Source organism: Chiloscyllium plagiosum, chromosome 18 (assembly GCF_004010195.1).
Source record: "Chiloscyllium plagiosum isolate BGI_BamShark_2017 chromosome 18, ASM401019v2, whole genome shotgun sequence".
NCBI lineage: Eukaryota > Metazoa > Chordata > Chondrichthyes > Orectolobiformes > Hemiscylliidae > Chiloscyllium > Chiloscyllium plagiosum.
In genome coordinates, this window is record NC_057727.1 from 8,911,250 (window position 1) to 8,931,266 (window position 20,017).

General features: G+C 42.0%; 2 protein-coding genes across 7 annotated transcripts in view; one reads left to right on the top strand and one right to left on the bottom strand.

Moving 5' to 3' along the window:
• Nucleotides 1-12,121, bottom strand: part of hemk1 (HemK methyltransferase family member 1) — a 160,771-nt gene extending 148,650 nt beyond the window's left edge. For 3 of the 5 annotated variants that reach the window (XM_043707652.1, XM_043707653.1, XM_043707648.1), the window contains exon 1: nucleotides 11,960-12,121. The gene's annotated coding sequence lies outside the window, so the exon portion shown is untranslated. Of the gene's footprint in view, nucleotides 1-4,167; nucleotides 4,259-9,038; nucleotides 9,173-11,959 lie in introns of all 5 variants that reach the window. The other 2 variants (XM_043707649.1, XM_043707651.1) reach the window with 2 other exon arrangements.
• Nucleotides 12,122-12,249: 128 nt separating this feature from the next.
• si:ch211-161c3.5 (uncharacterized protein C3orf18) overlaps nucleotides 12,250-20,017 on the top strand; it is an 82,874-nt gene continuing 75,106 nt past the window's right edge. The window contains exon 1 of one of the 2 annotated variants that reach the window (XM_043707654.1): nucleotides 12,250-12,560. The gene's annotated coding sequence lies outside the window, so the exon portion shown is untranslated. The remainder of the gene's footprint in view (nucleotides 12,561-20,017) is intronic. The other variant, XM_043707655.1, reaches the window with a different exon arrangement.

The following is a 20,017-nucleotide window of genomic DNA, read 5'->3' on the forward strand; positions in this document are numbered from 1 at the left end:
GCATAGGTTTAGGGTGAGAGGGGAAAGATATAAAAGAGACCTAAGGGGCAACGTTTTCACACAAAAGGTGGTACGAGTATGGAATGAGCTGCCAGAGGAAGTGGTGAAGACTGGTACAATTGCAACATTTAAACGGCATTTGGATGGGCATATGAATAGGAAGGGTTTGGAGGGATATGGGCCGGGTGCTGGCAGGTGGGACTAGATTGGGTCGGCGTAGACAGGTTGGACCGAAGGGTCTGTTTCCGTACTGTACATCTCTATGACTCTCTCTGTCTGGTTTTGAAAATTTGAATTTTGGTAAATTTTAATCGGCGTTGGGGGGAGTTATCAGACTAGTATTGCAGAAGGGGAAGGTGAAAGATATGTTAGACAAAGGAGTTGTAAATACTTGTTAGTTAATTATACACTTTTACACTTTAAGAAATAAAGTTGTTAATTTTTACTTTAAATAGTTCTTGGCCTCTCGAAGTTTCACAGATTACTGTACAGGATAAATCATTTCTGTGTTGCTGGTTTATATTAATCAGGAGGGTTTACTCCGTGACGTAACAGTTTGGGGGCTTAGGTCTGTGATTTGGACAGGTTTAGACAGATCCAGTCTGAGATTTGGACAGATTTGAACAGATAAGATCCCAGTAGATTTAAACACTTAGTATTCTAGATCTCTAAATAAAACGTAGGTGGGACAATTTGTTTAATTTTGGTAACTTGTGGTTGATTAAATTAAAAGTGAGAGAAATGGCTCTGAAGATTGCTAAAAAGGTTCTGGGATTTGAAGATAATTCTCAAATTTGCCAAGAAAGTTTAGAAGGAGAGAAAATGGCCATATTTCTCGAATTAGCAAATAACTTAGGTTTGGGTTTAACCAAGAACAAAAGTAAAGCTGAAATTGTAAGGGAATTACTCAAACATTTAGGTGTGTCAGAGAAACAGACAAATGCAGTAGAGGCAGAAAAACTTAAATTACAGTTGAGGAAAATGAAGTTAGAAGATAAACGAAGAGAGAGAAGGAGAAAGGGAGAAATAAGAGAGAGTGAGGAAAAAGAGAGAGAAGATTCTTAGCTGAGAGAGAAGAGAGAGAATTGGAACTTGAGAAATTGCAACGTAGTCAGCAAAGTCAAGTTAACAAGATGGAGATTAAAAGAGAAGGTAGTGATATGTACAAATATGTCAAAACTCTGCCACATTTTGATGTGAAAGATGTTGAAGCCTTCTTTATTTTATTTGAAAAATTGGCTAGGCAGATGGAGTTGACCAAAGATTTATGGGCAATGCTAGTTCAGACTAAACTGGCAGGCAGAGCTAGTTAGCAAGTGAGGTACTTGCTGTGCTGTCAGATGAGGGGTCAAGAGATTATGAAGAGGTTAAACAGGTTATTTTAAGCACTTATGAATTGGTACCAGAAGCATATAGAAAGCAGTTCAGAAACACAAAGAGAACCAGGTCAGACTTATGTTGAGTTTGAAAGAATTAAACCTAGTTAGTTTGATAGATGGGTGCATGTTTTAAAACAAAAGATAGGACCTTTGAGGCTCTACAAGGAACTATTCTGCTGGAGGAGTTTAAAACTTCACTTCCAAAGATGGTAAGAGTTCACGTAGAGGAACAGAATGTTCAGGAAGTGAGAAGGGCAGTAGAATTAGCAGAGGATTACACATTGGTGCATAAGTCTAGCTTCCAGCCGGAATTTTGCCCTGTGAGGGATAGAACGTAGGAAATGGGGAGATCCTACATTATGAAAACAAGAATAGAGAACACTGGTAAGAATTTACCGCAGGATAAAAAAGAAGCCCAAGAGGGTGGACAGGAGGTGAAAGGCCTCAGGTGTTTTCACTGTAATGGAGTGGGACGCAGAAAATTACAGTGCCAGTGGTTTCAGAAGGGCACTGAGAAAAGGTGTTTTCACCGCCAGAAGGTGGGACCGTAAAGACACAGTGCTGGTCATTAAAGAAAGACTTTGTGGGAAAAGATGTGGTAAAAGAAGCTAAGCCAGTGGCATTAGTGAAGGTAGTAGAGGAGACTCCAGGAAGAGCCGAGGAGCTGCAGGAGAGAGCACAGCCTAGGCAGGGGCTGGGTATGGAGTTAGTACCTGATCTCTCCAAAGAGTTCACCTCTGTGGGTAAAGTTTACTCAGAAAGAACAGGGGGAGAAGGACAAGAAGTTATAACTTTGAAAGATGTAGGACCTAACCAGTCGCTGATAGCAAGGGATGAGCGAGTATGCACTCTTTCTGATCTGTTACCCGAGAGTGTGATAGCTTGTGGGCTAGATGGACAGAAATTTAGCGTTCCCCTATGTAAGATCAGGTTGGAGTGCCAACTCAAGACTGAGGAAGTTACAGTGGGAGTGATTGACAGTGTCAGTTCCAGGAATTCAGTTTGTTCTTGGGAATGATTTAGCAGGATCCAAGGTGGGAGCGACACCCCTTGTTGTGGAGAAGCCCAGGGAAGACCAAGAAACTGAGGAGTTAAAACAGACTGTGTAGTAACCAGATCCCACTACAATAAGTCATAGCACGAAACGGAAAGTAAAGAAAAAGGTGAAGGAGTTGAGGTTCAGTTAGTAGATACCCTGTTTGACATACAGGTGCAGGAAAAACCTGACCAGGCAGAGGGTCAGACAGAAGTATTTAGTCCTGAAAGGTGAAGAGACTTGCAACAGCAAGACAAGACGATAAAAGATATATATGTGGATGTGTACTCCGAAAAGGAGGCAGAGCATATTCCGGACGGTTATTATCTGAAAGATAGAATCCTAAGATGGAAATGGAGACCATGGCTGGTTAGTGCAGAGGAGAAATGGGCCAACATGCACCAGATTGTGTTGCCGGTAGCATACAGACGGGAGGTGTTACAGGTAGCGCATGACTACCTGTAGGAGGTCACTTAGGGGTATGAAAGACTTGGGCTGAGGTACTAAAACATTTTATTGGCCTGCAATGCACAAGGATATGGTTAACTTTTACCGAACATGTCATAACGTGTCAAATGGTCGGTAAGCCCCAGGCAGTAATAAAACCAGCATCTTTGTTGCCGATTCCCACATTTGAAGAACCTTTCACACGGGTTATAAGTGATTGCGTAGGTGCCCTCTAGTACTTGTTAACCATAATGGATGTGTCTACCAGGTTTCCAGAGGTAATTCCATTACAGAGTATCAACGCAAAAAAAGTGGTAGAGGAATTAATAGCTTTCTTCACACAGTATGGGCTACCCAGAGAGATTCAGTCGGACCAAGGGTCAAATTTTGCTGTTAGGCTGCTTGAGGAGGTTATGGATAGCTTCAGTACACAGCACTTTAAATCCAGTGCGTATCATCCTGAATTCCAGGGATTTTTAGAAAGGAGGCATCAGACCTTGAAGACCAAGTTGAGAGCGTACTGTCAGGATTACCCGAATGATTGGGATAAAGGTATCCCATTCGTATTGTTTACCATTAGAGATGACCCAAATGAATCTACTCAGTTCACTCCCTTTGAGTTAATATTCGGGCATGAAGTGAGAGGTCGTTTCAAATTAATTAAAGGAAAATTGACAGGACCAAAGTCAGATACTTAAATTATGTGTCGGAGGTGAAGGAGAGATTAAATAGAGTAGATGAGTTAGCTAAACAGCATCTAAAGATGGCACAGTGTAGGTGGCGTGGGATAGGTTAGTAAGCTATCTGTCTCAGGAGCATTGAACGCAGTTGAAAGATTTGATACTGCAGTATAAGGACATATGTAAGAATCAGATGGAGAGGACTAATGCTATTGTACATGAAGTAGACGTAGGGAGTACTGCTCTGATAAAACAGCACCCCTACTGGTTTAATCCTTCCAAAGCCAGACATTTCCAGATGGAGCTGGAAGCCATGCTAGACGAGGACATCATCAAACCAAGCCAGAGTGAGTGGAGTTCGCCAATCGTCTTAGTTCCCAAACCGGACATGACTCAACAATTCTGCATGGATTATCGGAAGGTCAATACCATTACAAAATCGGACTCATATCCAAAGCCGAGATTGAAGGACTGTATCGAGAAAGTCAGACAAGCCAGTTACATCACCAAGTGCGCGGTTACTGGCAGATACGTTTATCAGAGATGGTGACAGAGATTTCTGTGTTTGTAACCCCAAATGGGGTATATCAGTTTAAAGTGATGCCCTTTGAAATGAAGAACATACCTGTCACATTGCAAAGACTCACGAACAGAGTTGTGGCTGGGTTAACAAACTGTGCAGTCTCTTTGGATGATGTGATGATCTTTAGGAAGTCCTGGAAAGATCACATGGTACAGTTGGCAGTGCTCTTTGAACTACAACAAGAAAAAAACTGGCGATAAACTTTAAATAGAACGGAATTCGCAAAAGCAGAAGTGACCTTCTTGGGACATAACATCGGTCATGGAAGGTTGACCCCACGGAATGCGAAGACAAAGGCCATTGAGGAATTTCCACGACCAACCTCAAAGAAAGAGGTGCTTCGAATCTTAGGATTCTACGGATTCAATTGGACATTTGTTCCAAACTTCAGCAGTGTAGTGGCACCGTTACCCGATTTGCTGAAGAAGAAGACAAAGTTTCGGTGGACAGAACCATGCCAAGAAGCATTCGACCATTTGAAATCAATATAACCACCAATCCAGTTTTAGCTACACCAAATGTTTCAAAATCTTTTAAAGTCGCTATCGATGCTAGTGACATAGGAGTTGGAGCTGTACTCCTACAGGAAGATGAGGATGGGATTGAGCTGCCGGTTGGTGACTATTCGAAGATGATCAACATCCACCAGAGGAAATAGTCCACGATTGAAAAAAAATGAGTTTGATACTGTCCTTACAACATTTTTGACATGTATGTCACATGATGATTAGGGGTTTAGATAGGGTTGACCACGAGAACCTTTTTCCACGTATGGAGTCAGCTATTACGAGGGGGCATAGCTTTAAATTAAGGGGTGGTAGGTATATGACAGATCTATGTCACGAACAATGTTTCAGAGACGGTTGTGTACACAGATCACAATCTGCTTACATTCTTAGAACACTTTAAAGATAAGAATATGAGACTATTTCATTGGAGTCTTATGTTACAGACTTTTAATTTAAAAATCGTACATATTGCGGGTTGCAAGAATGTAATTACAGATGCATTATTGCGGATTTAACTGATAATGCTTAGATGAGATTTGTTTTTATTTAACGTTATATACAGTTATATGGGAAGAAGTTAAGGTGAACTTAGATAAAAGTTATCTGTATGTTCGAGTAATGTGTTTAAAGAATAGAAAAAAAATGAAGCCATCTTTTCATTATGATGGTTCATTTTTTTCTTAAGGGGGGAGGTGTTCTGAAAATGTGGGTGTGCTGAACCTTTAAGAAAGTTAAAAGCTAGCAGAACGACCTGACACAGCACCAAGTGTTCTGAACAAGATATAATGTAACATTTGGTCGAACAACTCAATTAGCTGGTTGCCTGGAAACGACAAAACAAATTCGAGTTAGGCCAATCAGTTTAAATTATACCAAACACCAGTCAAGTTTGAATTTAGTATATTGATAATCTTAAAAGCCAATGACACAATCCGATGCTTTGGGGGATATAAGACCAGGGAAAATTGAACAGTTGGGAGGAAAACTGCCAAGCTACCAGCATGTACAGACTGCCCAAAAAATAGCTCTCTTAAAGATATTTTTATCGATCAATAACCTGTGGAACAGAAATCTCTAAGAAGAAGAAAAGAAGACAGAGGAAGAGAAGGTTCAATATCTGGTTGGAATTGAAAAATTGAATTTGCTACCAGCATGTACAGACTGCCCAAAAAATAGCTCTCTTAAAGATATTTTATCGATCAATAACCTGTGAAACAGAAATCTCTAAGAAGAAGAAAAGAAGACAGAGGAAGAGAAGGTTCAATATCTGGTTGGAATTGAAAAATTGAATTTTGGTAAATCTTAATGGGGGGGGTGGTTTTTGGACTAGTATTGTAGAAGGGAAAGGTAAAAGATAGGCTAGATGAAGGAGTTGTAAATAGTTGTTAGTTAATTATTCTTGGTTATACTTTAAGAAATAAAGTTGTTAATTTTTACATTAAATAGTTCTTGGCCTCTCGAATTTTCACAGATTACTGCACAGGATAAATCATTTCTGTGTTGCTGGTTTAAATTAAGTAGAAGGGTTTACTCCTTGATGTAACAACTGGTCTGGCCTTTTAGATTTAAAAGTACAGTACCACATAATGATACATGTTTATACATGACCAGATACCACATAGAAGTGAGTTTTGTGGACAGGTGCCCATGCCAATATTTAATAAGCGTAATGAAGTTTTCAAATGCATTTGTCAACTTTATCACAAACCAACATCTTTGTTCATATACCTTTATGAGAAATTTCCTCCAATTTGCAGTTGGGAATTTTCACACAGTCTGCAGAGAAACTTGATTCGTAATAACAAAACTCCATTTGGTTTTACTCTGGATCAGCTGAAGCACTATTAGCCCACCAGTTGACTTCACGAGGTGTCTATTTACAATAACGAAACCTTGATGTTTTTAAAGAACCCAAAACTGGATTTACAACTGAACACATCTGACACAATTAATGGAACAATGCTCCTGTCCCTAGAAACCAGCATTTTAGCAAAATGTTTAAGTTTCAGGAAGATGAGTTAACCCATTTATCATGGTTCTACATTGCATCATCTGACTATTAAATAGACCAGGATTTCCAATTTCACCAAGACTACATTTTGATGTGGATCACTTCGTGTAAAAGACTTTGTAATATTTGTTATAAGTTTGTTTGTTTTCTGGAGCATAGATCCTGCTTTTTGAATTTAATTTAAAGTGAGTTTCTGGAGGTTACCACATCTTTTACATGTCCAGAAGATCACATTTGAAAGACAGAGAGGCTCAAGTTTATGATCTTGATGATACTGATTCCAGAGACTGATATTGAGTTTTCGATCTCCTCACTGCCTCCAGTGATTGTCTCCTTAATGTCTAGAACTCAATCCAGTAGTCCCGGTAAAAGTTAACAGAGCACTGAGCAAATGACTATTGCTTCCACTGAATTGACACTCCACTATGCTTAGTGTATCGTTCAACTGGTTTTGCTGATTTTTGCTCTTCATTGGTTAGAGATGTTGATTGTCTACCAGAATTCCAAACTCCTTTTCAACATCAAAATACTTTGTTTGTTTCACATCATCACCCATACTTCTTTCCCCATTGGTGGATAGTGGGGTGTGTTGGAAGGATTAGCACACTATGATCTGCCTGTACTTGCAAAACAAAGCTTTTCACTGTACTTAGGTACATGTGACTACAATAAATCAAACCAAATCAAGAAGCAGGCTGGTGATTAACCTGGCTGAACCCCATGCTGGGAAAGTTCTGCAGTGGGACTTGAACCTGACTGTCAATTGAATCACAAGATGCACAATCAGCTTTGCCTAGTTCTGCCCACAAGTGTACTGACCATTCTCCCCTCATTACTCAAGTACTTAACACTGATAACTGTTATTGATTGAGCTGATCATGTTATAAATTTTTTGTACAGTGTCCTATTTAGATTAAGACCTTACCTACCCAAGGTGGATTAAAATTAATATACTTGTTTGCACCTGCCATTGTTCTACCTATTAGATATTAATGATAGAGAGATTTGCTTGCGCTTTGTAATATTAACGTGGCAACTCTGAAAAGAGTTTCACTTCATATGCTTGTAGAGTGTGGCTGAGCATCACTTACACCGAGAGGATCATGTTTGCAAATCTAATAAACTGTCTACTGTGGAAAAGTAGGCTTTTCAGTTTTTCAGTCAGCTCTGATAGCTGAAGAGGTCAGTGAAATAACTGCACAGGAGCCAGGATCCCATCATCAAGTTACCATTCACTTACTTTTGCAAAGTACCCCGGCTGTGCCCAGCCAGCTCAGAGGGAGCACTGAGGAGATTCTAAATCTCCTGGCTATATTGTCTTTACACACCCCAGCACTACTGCCTTACAGCAGTTAAAAATCACGCAACACCAGGCTATAGTCCAACAGTTTTAATTGAAAGTACTAGCTTTCGGAGCACTGCTCGTTCACCTGATGAACCAGTAACAAACAAAGCTCAAAACAAACAATGCTTACGTATTGGGGCAGTTTCATAGGACACAGAATTTATAGCAAAATTAAAACAATATATTGAATAAACCTAGACTCAACGACAATCTAGATTTGTTCAACATATTGTTAATTTCATGACACTGTGATCTTTTGCTATAAATTCTGTGTGCTATGGTCCTGCCCCACTAGTTACCTGATGAAGGAACAGAGCTCCGAAAGCTTGAGCATCCAAATAAACTGTTGGACTATAACCTGGTACTGTGTGATTTTTAACTTTGTCCACCCCAGTCCAACACTGGCACCTCCACATCATGGCTCCACATCATGACAGTATGTAAAAAAAAGTGAATGGGAGAATATGGATCAAATCAAAATAGAATTGGAGGGGTAAATAAAGCATTCCACAATTTCCTAGTTACATTTTAATTCCACCTGAACCGGGGAGATTCTAATCTCCTGTTTATACTTTTTTCTTTTTTTTAAACTGAGGAGATTCTAATCTCCTGGGTTTTTTTTTACCTATACCACTGCCATAAGGTAACAGTGCTTATTCTTCCCAGTGCCAATGTTCTGTGTGTGTAAGTGCAGCCACCGTAAAAACACCAAGTGTAAAGAACTTCATTAATAGCCCACCACCAGGAAAGACACCCACATGGGCCAAGGAACCAGTGACAAGCAAAGCCCAGGGCAAACAATGCTTATGTGAAGGAAAAGTGATGGGGAGGCTACAGATCAAATCGAACTGGAATCGGAGGGGGAAAGAAAGCACTCCACAAACTCCTGGTTATGTTGGTCAGCCAAGAATTTCCTGACTGGCTCAGGTTAACAGCCCCAATCAATGACCTCACAGTCAGTGAGGCCAATTTGGTTCCACTCACTACTGTCAGTTAGTTACCCAACCATAAAGCTCCAAGCTTGTATCGGTAACCTGCACTGACTTACCTGCTCATAGCCAAGGCTGCCCTGCACAGGGATGTTAAAGTTACCCTCCATGCTCCTGGGAGTGGGGACGACCCGGCTCAGAGCGGGGATCTTGCACAGGGTGAGAGGACAGCAAAGTATTTTCTAAGTGGAACCTGGGGAGTCACAGGGTGAGAGGACAGCAAAGTAGCCAGGATAGACAATGTGGGTTGTGCAATGTAGCAAAGCAAAAATGTTCTTACAAACTGAATTTTGACAACTTCAAATTGCAAATGCGAAACAAACAACAATATAGTTACCACGCTCTTAAAGTGGATTTACACTTTACTGGTAAATGATATAACAACTTTGTTCAGGCAGATCTTTGTACCCACTGGCCTCATGGCCTAGTCTATGTTGGCTCAACTTAGCCAAACAGGTTGAGGACCAACACAGTGCCTTATGCTGATTGGTTGGAAATATAGAAAATTAATTTGAAGTTGGTCATTAAAGTAGGAATTATGCTTTGTTTTGATCAGCACTGCTTTCACATTGCAGCTTAATATCTTGTGTGTGTCTTAGACCATACATCATTAAAGTATTTGTTATTGTGATTATTATTTAGACATTTAGTGGACACCATTATCCAAGATGATGGAAATTGGGGTCCCCTTCAAAACTGTATTATTTTGCTATTACATTTTTTGTATTTTCTGTGTAGCACTGGACCTCATTTCACTGTATTACAGTAGCCACTCGCCTCCTACAAATGTGAACAACTAGTTTATCGGATGCCACACAACCCAATGATCAATGCAATGTTTAGGAAAATAAGGCATTTTTGTTCTTCAGAAGATTGAAATCTAAGCTTCAAGTGGAGATAGGCAAGGCACTCCGGTAATCCTGGAATTATGACTAGCTGCCCATGGTCATTGGCCATTAGATAGATGATTGATACATGGATTACCAAGTCCCAAAATAAGGGGTATCAACCAATGGAAACAGCTGCTATGTATTCATCCTGTCCATATAGGAGTAGCGACAAATACTGCATAATATCAGGGTAAAACACTCCATCACTTCAACACCACTGTCGTGCTCCTCCATTCCACTGTACTGCTTCAGGATTGGTGGAGTGGTCGTATACTTTCTTTGTCTAATTAACACATATCATATCTAAACTCCTGCTTCATAACAAACTCAATAAGCTGAGAGACGATTGCTACAAACTTTTGACAGTGTATGTGAGATGGCTGCAATCACGAAACTCAGCAAAGGTGACTAGGTGGTCACCATAAACTCGCTGCTGTACCTCACTGATGCATGAGGCATATTCCAATATGGGAAACTAAAAGTGAGTATAATTTGGGACAGGTTTTGTGAACCAGGGCTACTTCTGGGATTGCTGTTTGTCTGGGAATTGAAGCTCTCTCCCCGGAAAACAGGGATGTCCAGTCGCCTTAATTTTGCAATTGATCAGCAATCAGCAACCTCTACCCCATAATCTCCATGATATGGTCATGTGTGTGGATGTCAGGATCTATTTGACGGTGATGCTTCCTCCTATTGATAAATCACCTTTTCCTGTACTAGTCCAGCTTCTGATAAGTCCATGTGAGCAATGTGTACTGGTTGATGCCTACATCTGTTGACAGTGCATCAGTCTGTTGCCATATTAGAGACATAATGGAATAGAGTCCCTACAATTGAAGCAGACCATTTGGGATACACCGACCCTCCACAGAGCAACCCACACTATCTCCGTATTTCCTACAACTCATCCACCTAGCCTGGCCTGCACATCCCTGGACACAGTAGGCAACTTAGCATGGCCAATCCATCTAACATGCACATCTTTGAACTGTGGGAGGAAACTGGAGCATCCAAAGGAAACCCACTCTGACACGGGATGAATGTGCAAACTCCACACAATCACTTGAGTGATTGTGTCCAAGATAGAGCCCAAGATCCCTGGTGCTGTGAGGCAGCAGTGCTAAGCATTGAACAACTATGAGGATAATGTGGAAAAATGGCCTTGAGGTAACATATCAGCCATTATCTAGTTGAATGGTGGAGCAGGCTTGATGGGCTGAATGACTTACTCTTCTTCCTATGTTCCTGTGCCATGGAGTGAGCCACATGATTGGATTAGATTCCCAACAGAATGGAAACAGGCCCTTTGGCCCAATAAGTCCACACCCCCTCGGAAGACTAATCCAGCCAAATCCATTCCCTGCCCTACATTTACCCCTGACTAATGCACCCAGCAGGATGGGAAATTTAGCATGACCGATTCACCTGACCTTCACATCTTTTGGATTGTGGGAGGAAACCCACGCAGACACAGGGAGAATGCGCAAACTCCACACAGACAGTTGCCTGAGGCTGGAATCAAACCTGGGTCCCTGGCTCACTGAGGCAGCAGTGCTAACCACTGAGCTACTGTGCTACCCGGTGGTGATAGCCCAGTGGCATTATCTCTAGGGTAATTATCCAGAAGCTGAAAACGTGTTGCTGGAAAAGCGCAGCAGGTCAGGTAGCATCCAGGTCAGGAATCATTCCTGAAGAAGGGCTCATGCCCGAAACGTCGATTCTCCTGCTCCTTGGATGCTGCCTGACCTGCTGCGCTTTTCCAACAACACATTTTTCAGCTCTGATCTCCAGCATCTGCAGTCCTCACTTTCTCCTAATTATCCAGAAGCACGGGGAATGTTCTGAGGATCTGGGTTCAAGTCCTGTGATGGTGGAATTTGAATTCAGTTAAAAAGAGCTGGAATTAAGAATTGAATGATGATCATTGTTGAGGGAAATCCTGCCTGGTTTATTGCTGTCCTGTAGGAAAGGAACTTGCTGTCCTAACTTAGCCTGGCCGACATTTGACTCTCACCCCACAGCAACATGATTGACTCTTAACTGCAATTAGGGATGTGCAATACATCCTAGATTGCCAGTGATACCCTTACCTGTGAACGAATATTTTTTTTAAAAAGTGGAGTCTTCATTGTTTTGCACAAAAATTGTAATATTTGCTTGCGGGATGGAAGAAGGGTGTAGAGGGGACGGTCATCTGTGAAAGCAGCAATACAGTTAGCAATGCTGCCCTTCCCCAATTAGCGTCCCAGAGAGAGAGAGAATCTGGCTCCACACAACCTGCTCCCGGAGCAGCCCCTTTCCCTTGACCGACAGCACAATCTTCCAATCAACAGGGTCTCTTGTCAGGGAGCGGCCCAATCACCGGCTGAGTTAGCTGTCAGCTGGAGCTCGGCTCTGCTGAATTGTGGCTGACCAGCATTGCGAATAAAACATACTCGGTGCACCGAGAGGAGAGGGATGGACAATACTTGCTCACTGCTGGTCATGTTAAATCGCCCCTGCTTTGGTCTCACCCACCAATGAAGACTTCGGACTGAATCATCCTCTTCCACTTCTAAAGAAAAAGCAGGGATTTTAAAGAGTCACGCCACTGTGGTTTGTCATCTCGTCTGGGTATTGCTGAAGACGCGGCGTTTTATCCTGATGGAGAGGCTTGAGAGGACGACTGACTCCCTGTAATCAGAGCAAACAGTGAGTAACAACAATCTCACTCAAGTCTAGCTCAGTGTAAAGCCTCGTTTCTCACTGCAGCTAATCCCTTTAGCTGTTCTGTTGCAGGGCCTGCACATTTATATTGAGCTGAATAGCCATAACTGCAAGAGAAATCATTCCAGAGGACAACTTTAATCATTCCAAATATATTTTCATTCTTGAGTATAGCATTTTTCACTTTGTACAGTCGGTTGTAATTTCCACATGTAGTCAGACCCAGTTATTGACTGTTCTCAGTGGTTGAAACCAAGCCCCAATTAGCGCTCCTGTTCACAGTAAGGTTAATCCTGTCTCATTCAGGCCTGCTGATGGTCACCTAATGTACTTATCACAAGCTTTAACTTCATGAACACTCTCTAATGTATTTGACAGGTTGCATTTTCACTGTAATTTCTGTGCTGTATATGTGTCCATCCTTAAGCTCCTAATACGTAATGCTCACTTGCAACTAATGCCTTGCCAGTCCTCCTTTGATGTGCATTTTGCTGTGTATGATGGAGGAATTTCCAATGAGGAGGCAGTGTGCTGCACTGTAGAGTTCTGATACTGCTGGCTGCCAACTTCACCATCAGGCAGTGTCATTTGTTCTAAAGTCCATCAACAGGCAGGATTGACAGGACAAGAACTGGCCATTCGGCCCAACCATCCAGGCTGGTGTAAATGCTCCTCGTCTCACCAGTCTTTGGGCTAGGCTTTCACAGGGTCCAGGAGAATGTGTGAATTGTTAAAAATGGCTGAGGAGATTTAAAAGGAGTCCAAGGGGCAACCTTTTCACGCAGAGAGTGATGCGTGTATGGAATGAGCTGCCAGAGGAAGTGGCGGAGGCTGGTACAATTACAGCATTTAAAGGGAATCTGGATGGGTATATGAATAGGAAAGGTTTAGAATGATATGGGCCAAGTGCTGGAAAATGGGATTAGATTTATTTAGAATATCTGGTCAGCACAGATGAGTTGGACTGAAGGGTCTGTTTTTGTACTGTAGATCACTTTGACTCTATAAGAGCCAATGCATGGATTCCAATTCCTGGGACCCCCAATTATTATTGGCATGGCTAAAGAGTTTGGACAGTCCTGATCTGATGGACTCCAATGCTGGGATAACCATCTCCTGAACTCTGCCATCTTTTTGGATCTATTTCTCAAGGATTCCTGCTTTTTACATCCTCCTCAGAGGAGTGAATCATATTCCTGGATGATCTTTTGAAAGATGACCTCCCATCCTTGCCAATATATGCATGTCTCACACCCCACCAATGAGTCCTATACACTCTATGCTAACAAATGCCCTTTGCTAACAAATATCTTTAAGAGGGATTTGTTCTGTGCTGTTTCTTTTGCAGAGTGGTGTTATCACCCTGGGGAAAGAATGTCTGCTTGAGAAGTAGTGGGTAAACTGCTTTGAGCTCCTTGAGTGTTTTTTAATTAATCAGACAAAAGAATCATGAGTGGGTGGAGTCAGGCTCACACAGACCCAGAGTTTTAGTCCTGGACCAGGCCAGATGCCCTCAAAATGTTTCAAGAAGGTGGCCCAGATCGTAAATTTTCTATTTGGCTTAAGCAGGTGTAAGTGGATATTCCAGGAGTGATGCAGCTGACCCAACCACTCAGTTTTAAACAAAACAGAATCTACTAATACTAAAGAAAACCAAATTTAGAATAACATAACTATTTGAAAACCCAACTGATAGGAAAACACAACTGACCAAAGAGCTGGTCCAAATATCTGCAACATCCCATAAACATGCCCCTTGGCAAAAAGGTAAATTCAACACAGCTTCTTACAGGAGAGAGATGTCAGAGAGCTGTTTCTCTGGGTCCCGCAGCCTCTCTGGGTTCCCAGCTAAGACTTGATCCACAGCCGCAAAATAGCCAGACTGCTGAAACCAAACCAAACCAGAGAAAAGCTGAGCTGGGAGAATGGGCCATTCCCCTTTCATTGTACAAGTGTTGTTTTTAAAGAGCTTAAAAGTTTCTTCAATTAGATAAACCTAGACATATCGGAACCTCTGCCTTTACGACACTTCTGAAAAATCAACCAATGGCAACGTAACCTTGTTAAGGGAGTAGCGTCATCACAGAGCTTCCCTTTCAGTTGGAGTTGGCGTTTTTGGGAGTTGGCTGCTGAAGCTGCTAAATAGAGCTCTCTCTGCTGCAGCCAAAAGTTGAGTTCTTTCCCTGCTTCTAGATAATCTCTTTAGGTGTTCCTTTTTCCTGGACTGGAAAGGAGATTATCTCAGTTATCTATTTTTCTGTATTTGTCTTTGCCAGCAGTGTACAGTTAAATAATATTTATTTTGTTAAGTATTTCAAATAGAGTTAATATTTATATTTTAACTATGGTGTAAGAATAAAACCTGGAATCACATTTGACCTGAGGCTTGCCTTTAAATAAAATAAAAGTTTATCTCCTTGATATGTTTGAGGGGGTTTGGTCTGGTCCATAACAGACTCCACCCATCCAATTTCTTAAATCCTTCATGCCAACTCATGGCATTTCTAATTACCCAGTATACATGCTGTATTGACACAAGCAAATAAAGTGTGAGCCATTGACAAAATTGATCTAAGAAGAAGAAAAGCTGTCAGTCACATAACCTGGTTACCCTGATGTGCACCTGTTCAGCAAATTCATGGATGTTGGAGCTTTCAGTCAGAGAATGTGCAAGTTGGAGGGGCTCAGACTGAGCAAAGCAGCTGTGAGAAGATCCCATTTTAACTGTAGTATCCATTTATTTATAACTGAATTCCTACAGTATGGCAGCAGGCCATTCAGCCCATCAAGACCACACTGCTCCTCCAAAGAGCATCCCATCCACCCTATCCCTGTACATCTGCATTTCCCATGGCTAATCCACCTAGCCTGCGTATCTTTGCACTATGAGAGGAAACAGGATCAAACCCATACAGACATGGGGAGAATGTGCGAACCCGACACAGACATGCGCCCGAGGCTGGAATCAAACCTGGGTACCTGGTGCCGTGAGGCAGCAGTGCCAACCACTGAGTCACTGTGCTGCCAATCAGTATATGTTGGCACAAACACTTGCCCAAACTGTTCAGGGGGTGAAGGGGTAGAGGCAGTGAAACCGGTGCCAGCATGCCTCCAGCCCTCTGAAATGAAATTTGTGCCTTTAGAATGCAGTTTTCTTTCTTGAGGTAAATGCACTGAACTGGGAAATCTCCAACTCTCACTACGTGCCATTAATGTGAAAACCCACTTTTCTATGTATAGAAATTTCTTCTGAATTCCCCATTGGATTTGTTAATAATTGTCTGTCTTTTATTGATGGCCTGTAGTTATGCTCTTCTCAACAAGAGGAATATTTTCCCTTTATCCAACTTATCAAAACATTTACTCAGCTTGAAAGTCCAGACTTCCATCAGTATGCTGAAACAAGTGCATGTATTGATTGACAGCTTTTTAAAATTTAGATCTAATTTGTCAATGGCTGAATTTTTATTTACACAAGACAAGAAAGTGTCAGGTGCTTATAGTTTTTCCTTTTGATACTTTAAATATCTGGTGGATTGATAATCTTAAAATTGTAGTATCACCAGTTGTTTAAAGGAAGCTACAATTTTTAAAAGATCTTTCCACAGATGTCATTGTTACAAATTGCTTCATTACAGCACGTGCATTGGACTGTTTTGTTGTCTTGAGAGAGTGGTGCTGGAAAAGCACAGCAGGTCAGGCAGCATCTGAGGATCAGGACAATCGGGCAAAAGCTCTTCGTCAGCCCCAACAACCCGAAAACTTCAGAAACGGTTCTCTTCCAAATCTTCTATATTAGCCAAGGAATAGAGTTTTCAAGAGCAAGGAAGTTATGCTGGAACAATATAAGAAGTTGGTTAGCCCACAACTGGCGTAGTATTCAGTTCTAGAATTCACATTATTGGAGGGGAGTGGTTGCACTGGTGAGAATGCAGAGGTGGCTTACCAGGATGTTAAGTGGGCTAAAGAGCTTCAGGCATGAAGAGAGAATGGGGGTTATTTTCCTTCGACCAGAAGACACTCAGGTGGAGGGGGGGGACATGATGTACAAAAGTTTGGGTGGCATAGACTGGAAGAAACTTTTCCCAATAGTGGAGGGATCCAGAGGGCATAGATTTAGGTTCAGGTCAGGAGATTTAGAGGGGACATGAGGAAAGCATTTTACATCCAGAGGGTGGTGGGAATCTGGAACTCACTGCCTGTGTGGTAGTACAGGCAGAAAGCCTTTTAACGTCTCTGAATAGGTTGATTAAAGAATATCTTGAATCTCCACTGGTCAAGCTGATATCTCTACCTCAGTAATGAAAGGGCCCAAATCAGAGCCAGGAATACCACCTTCTATGGTTAGATTGTAGTGTTGTGTCGCCATAGTCCTACTAGGCCAGAGGGGCTGCTCTCTAAGAGAGGCAACTGGTGGTAATTTAACCTGGGGACCACCAGACCTCAGGCAAGGGAAGAGGTTGAGAAGGAGAGTCGTTCATGGTAACCTCAAAGTGGTGATAGGAATTGGACCCACACTGTTGGCATCACACTGCTCTGTAAACCAACAATCCAGCCAACTGAGCTAAACCAATTCCCTGCATTAGGTTAATGCAAAGACTATGAAGCTCATCTCAGCCTTTTTTATTGTTAAAAAGAGGAGAGACTTAAAACTTTTCTGATATGAAGATCTACAGGATTCAAATATCATTTTCTTAAATATTGTAAATTAAAGTAATTAAATCAAGAAAACTTCACACCATCTCCTTTCAGTGATTGAGATTTAATCACTGTATGTTTCAATGAACAATTTTAACAAAAGATAACTCCAATAGCTCTTACAAAATGCTTTCGAGTTTTTCTTTTCTATTCCTAGTGCAGTTCTTGGGATTAATGATTCTTGTCCTTGGGAACATAGAACATAGAAAAATACAGCGCAGTACAGGCCCTTCGGCCCTCGATGTTGCACCGATCCAAGCCCACCTAACCTATAGTAGCCCACTATCCTCCATATGCCTATCCAATGCCCTCCATAAAGAGGGAGAGTCCACCACTGCTACTGGCAGGGCATTCCATGAACTCATGGCAGTTCTTGGGATTAATGATTCTTGTCCTTGGGAACGTAGAACATAGAAGAATACAGCGCAGTACAGGCCCTTCGGCCCTCGATGTTGCAAGCCCACCTAACCTACAGTAGCCCACTATCCTCCATATGCCTATCCAATGCCCTCCATAAAGAGGGAGAGTCCACCACTGCTACTGGCAGGGCATTCCATGAACTCATGACTCGCTGAGTAAAGAATCTACCCCTAACATCTGTCCTATGCCTACCACCCCTTAATTTAAAGCTATGCCCCCTCGTAATAGCTGACTCCATACGTGGAAAAAGGTTCTCATGGTCAACCCTATCTAAACCCCTAATCATCTTGTACACCTCTATCAAGTCACCCCTAAACCTTCTTTTCTCCAATGAAAACAACCCCAAGTGCCTCAGCCTTTCCTAATACGATCTTTCTACCATACCAGGCAACATCCTGGTAAAACTCCTCTGCACCCGTTCCAGTGCCTCCACATCCTTCCTATAGTATGGCAACCAAAACTGCACACAATACTCCAGATGCGGCAGCACCAGAGTCTTATACAACTGCAACATGACCTCAGTACTCCAGAACTCAATTCCTCTACCAATAAAAGCCAGTACACCATATGCCTTCTTCACCGCACTATTTACCTGGGTGGCAACTTTCAGAGATCTGTGTACATGGACACCAAGATCCCTCTGCTCATCCACACTACCAAGTATCCAACCATTAGCCCAGTACCCCATCTTTTTGTTATTCTTCCCAAAGTGAATCACCTCACACTTAGCGACATTGAATTCCATTTGCCACCTTTCATTATTGGGATTGTATTATAGACCCCCAATGTTTGTGAGGCACGACCTGCCCTTCACAAAACTATGCTGACTATCCTTGATCACATTATTCCTATCCAGATGTTCATAAATCCTATCCCTTACAATTCTCTCTAAGACTTTGCCCACAACAGAAGTGAGACTCACCGGCGTATAGTTACTAGGGTTATCCCTACTCCCCTTCTTGAACAAGGGAACCACATTTGCTATCCACATTTGCAATGGAGAGGTGCTCCATTGCATATTACCTTGTCTATGATGACCACCATCATGCTGGTCAACTCAATTGCATCCTTCCTCAATATTCTCTATTTGAGAGAACACTGCCTTAATGGGTATTATTTTACACAATCCTCATCCTCATAGCTGCATTAGGTTTTCGAGGCATTTCTAAACTCTCTTATACTGAGCACTGCATACTGAATTTGAAAACATGATCATTATACAAACAGAGCCCTGAAAAACATAGAAATTGCAAATGCTAGAATCCTGAAACACATACTGAAGCACTGAGCAGGTCAATTATCATTCATGGACAAAGCATACAGTTATAGAGGCCTAGAGGTTTACAGCATGGAAACAGGCCCTTTGGCCCAACTTGTTCATGCCGCCCAGCCTCCGCACTTAAACTAGTCCCATTTGCGTGCATTTGGTCCATATACCTCCATATCTGTCCCATCGTATACCTGTCCAAATGTTTCTTGCGGGACAAAATTGTACTTGCCTCCACCTCTACCTCTGGCAACCCATTCCAGACACTCACCATCCTCTATAAAAAGAATTGCCCCTCTGAACCCTTTTATTTCTCTTCCCTCTCATCTTAAACGTGTGCTGTCTAGTTTCAGACTTCCCTACCCCATGGGGGAAAATCTGTTGGCTATCTACCTTATCTATGCCTCTCATGATTTTACAGACCTCCGTAAGGTCGCCAATCAATCTCCTACGCTCCAGGGGAAAAGTCCCAGACATTGGCTATTCATCCTATCTATGCCCGTCATGATTTTGTATAGACTTCCATAATGTCACCCCTCAGCCTCAAATACTCCAGGGGAAAAAACTTCCAGCTTCTCCTTATAACTCAAACCTCCCCGTCCAGGGAGCATACTAGTAACCTTTTCTGCGATCTTTCTAGTTTAACAATATCCTTTCCATAATAGGGCGAGCAAGGCTATATACGGTACTCCAAATGTGATGCAGTTAATGTGTAAAGTATGGCAGGTTCATCCCAATTGTTGATGAGCATGTGACTGAAAGATTATTGGGGGTAGGTGAGAATGAGGACTAATTGAATTCAATGGTCTAGCAGGTGCAAAGGAGTGGATGGCTGAATGCTTCTCCTGATTCATATGTTCTCTCTGCTCTCTCCACATATGAGACTTGACTTGGGTTTCCCCAGCACTTTCTGTTTTTATTTAGGACTTGCTGCAGATTGTGAAAGAGCAAAGATGGCCTTTAGTGGAGTGATGTGCTCAGCTGTACAGGACATTGGTTAGGCTACTTCTAGAATATTGTGTGCAATTCTGGTCCTCCTCCTATAGGAAGGATGTTG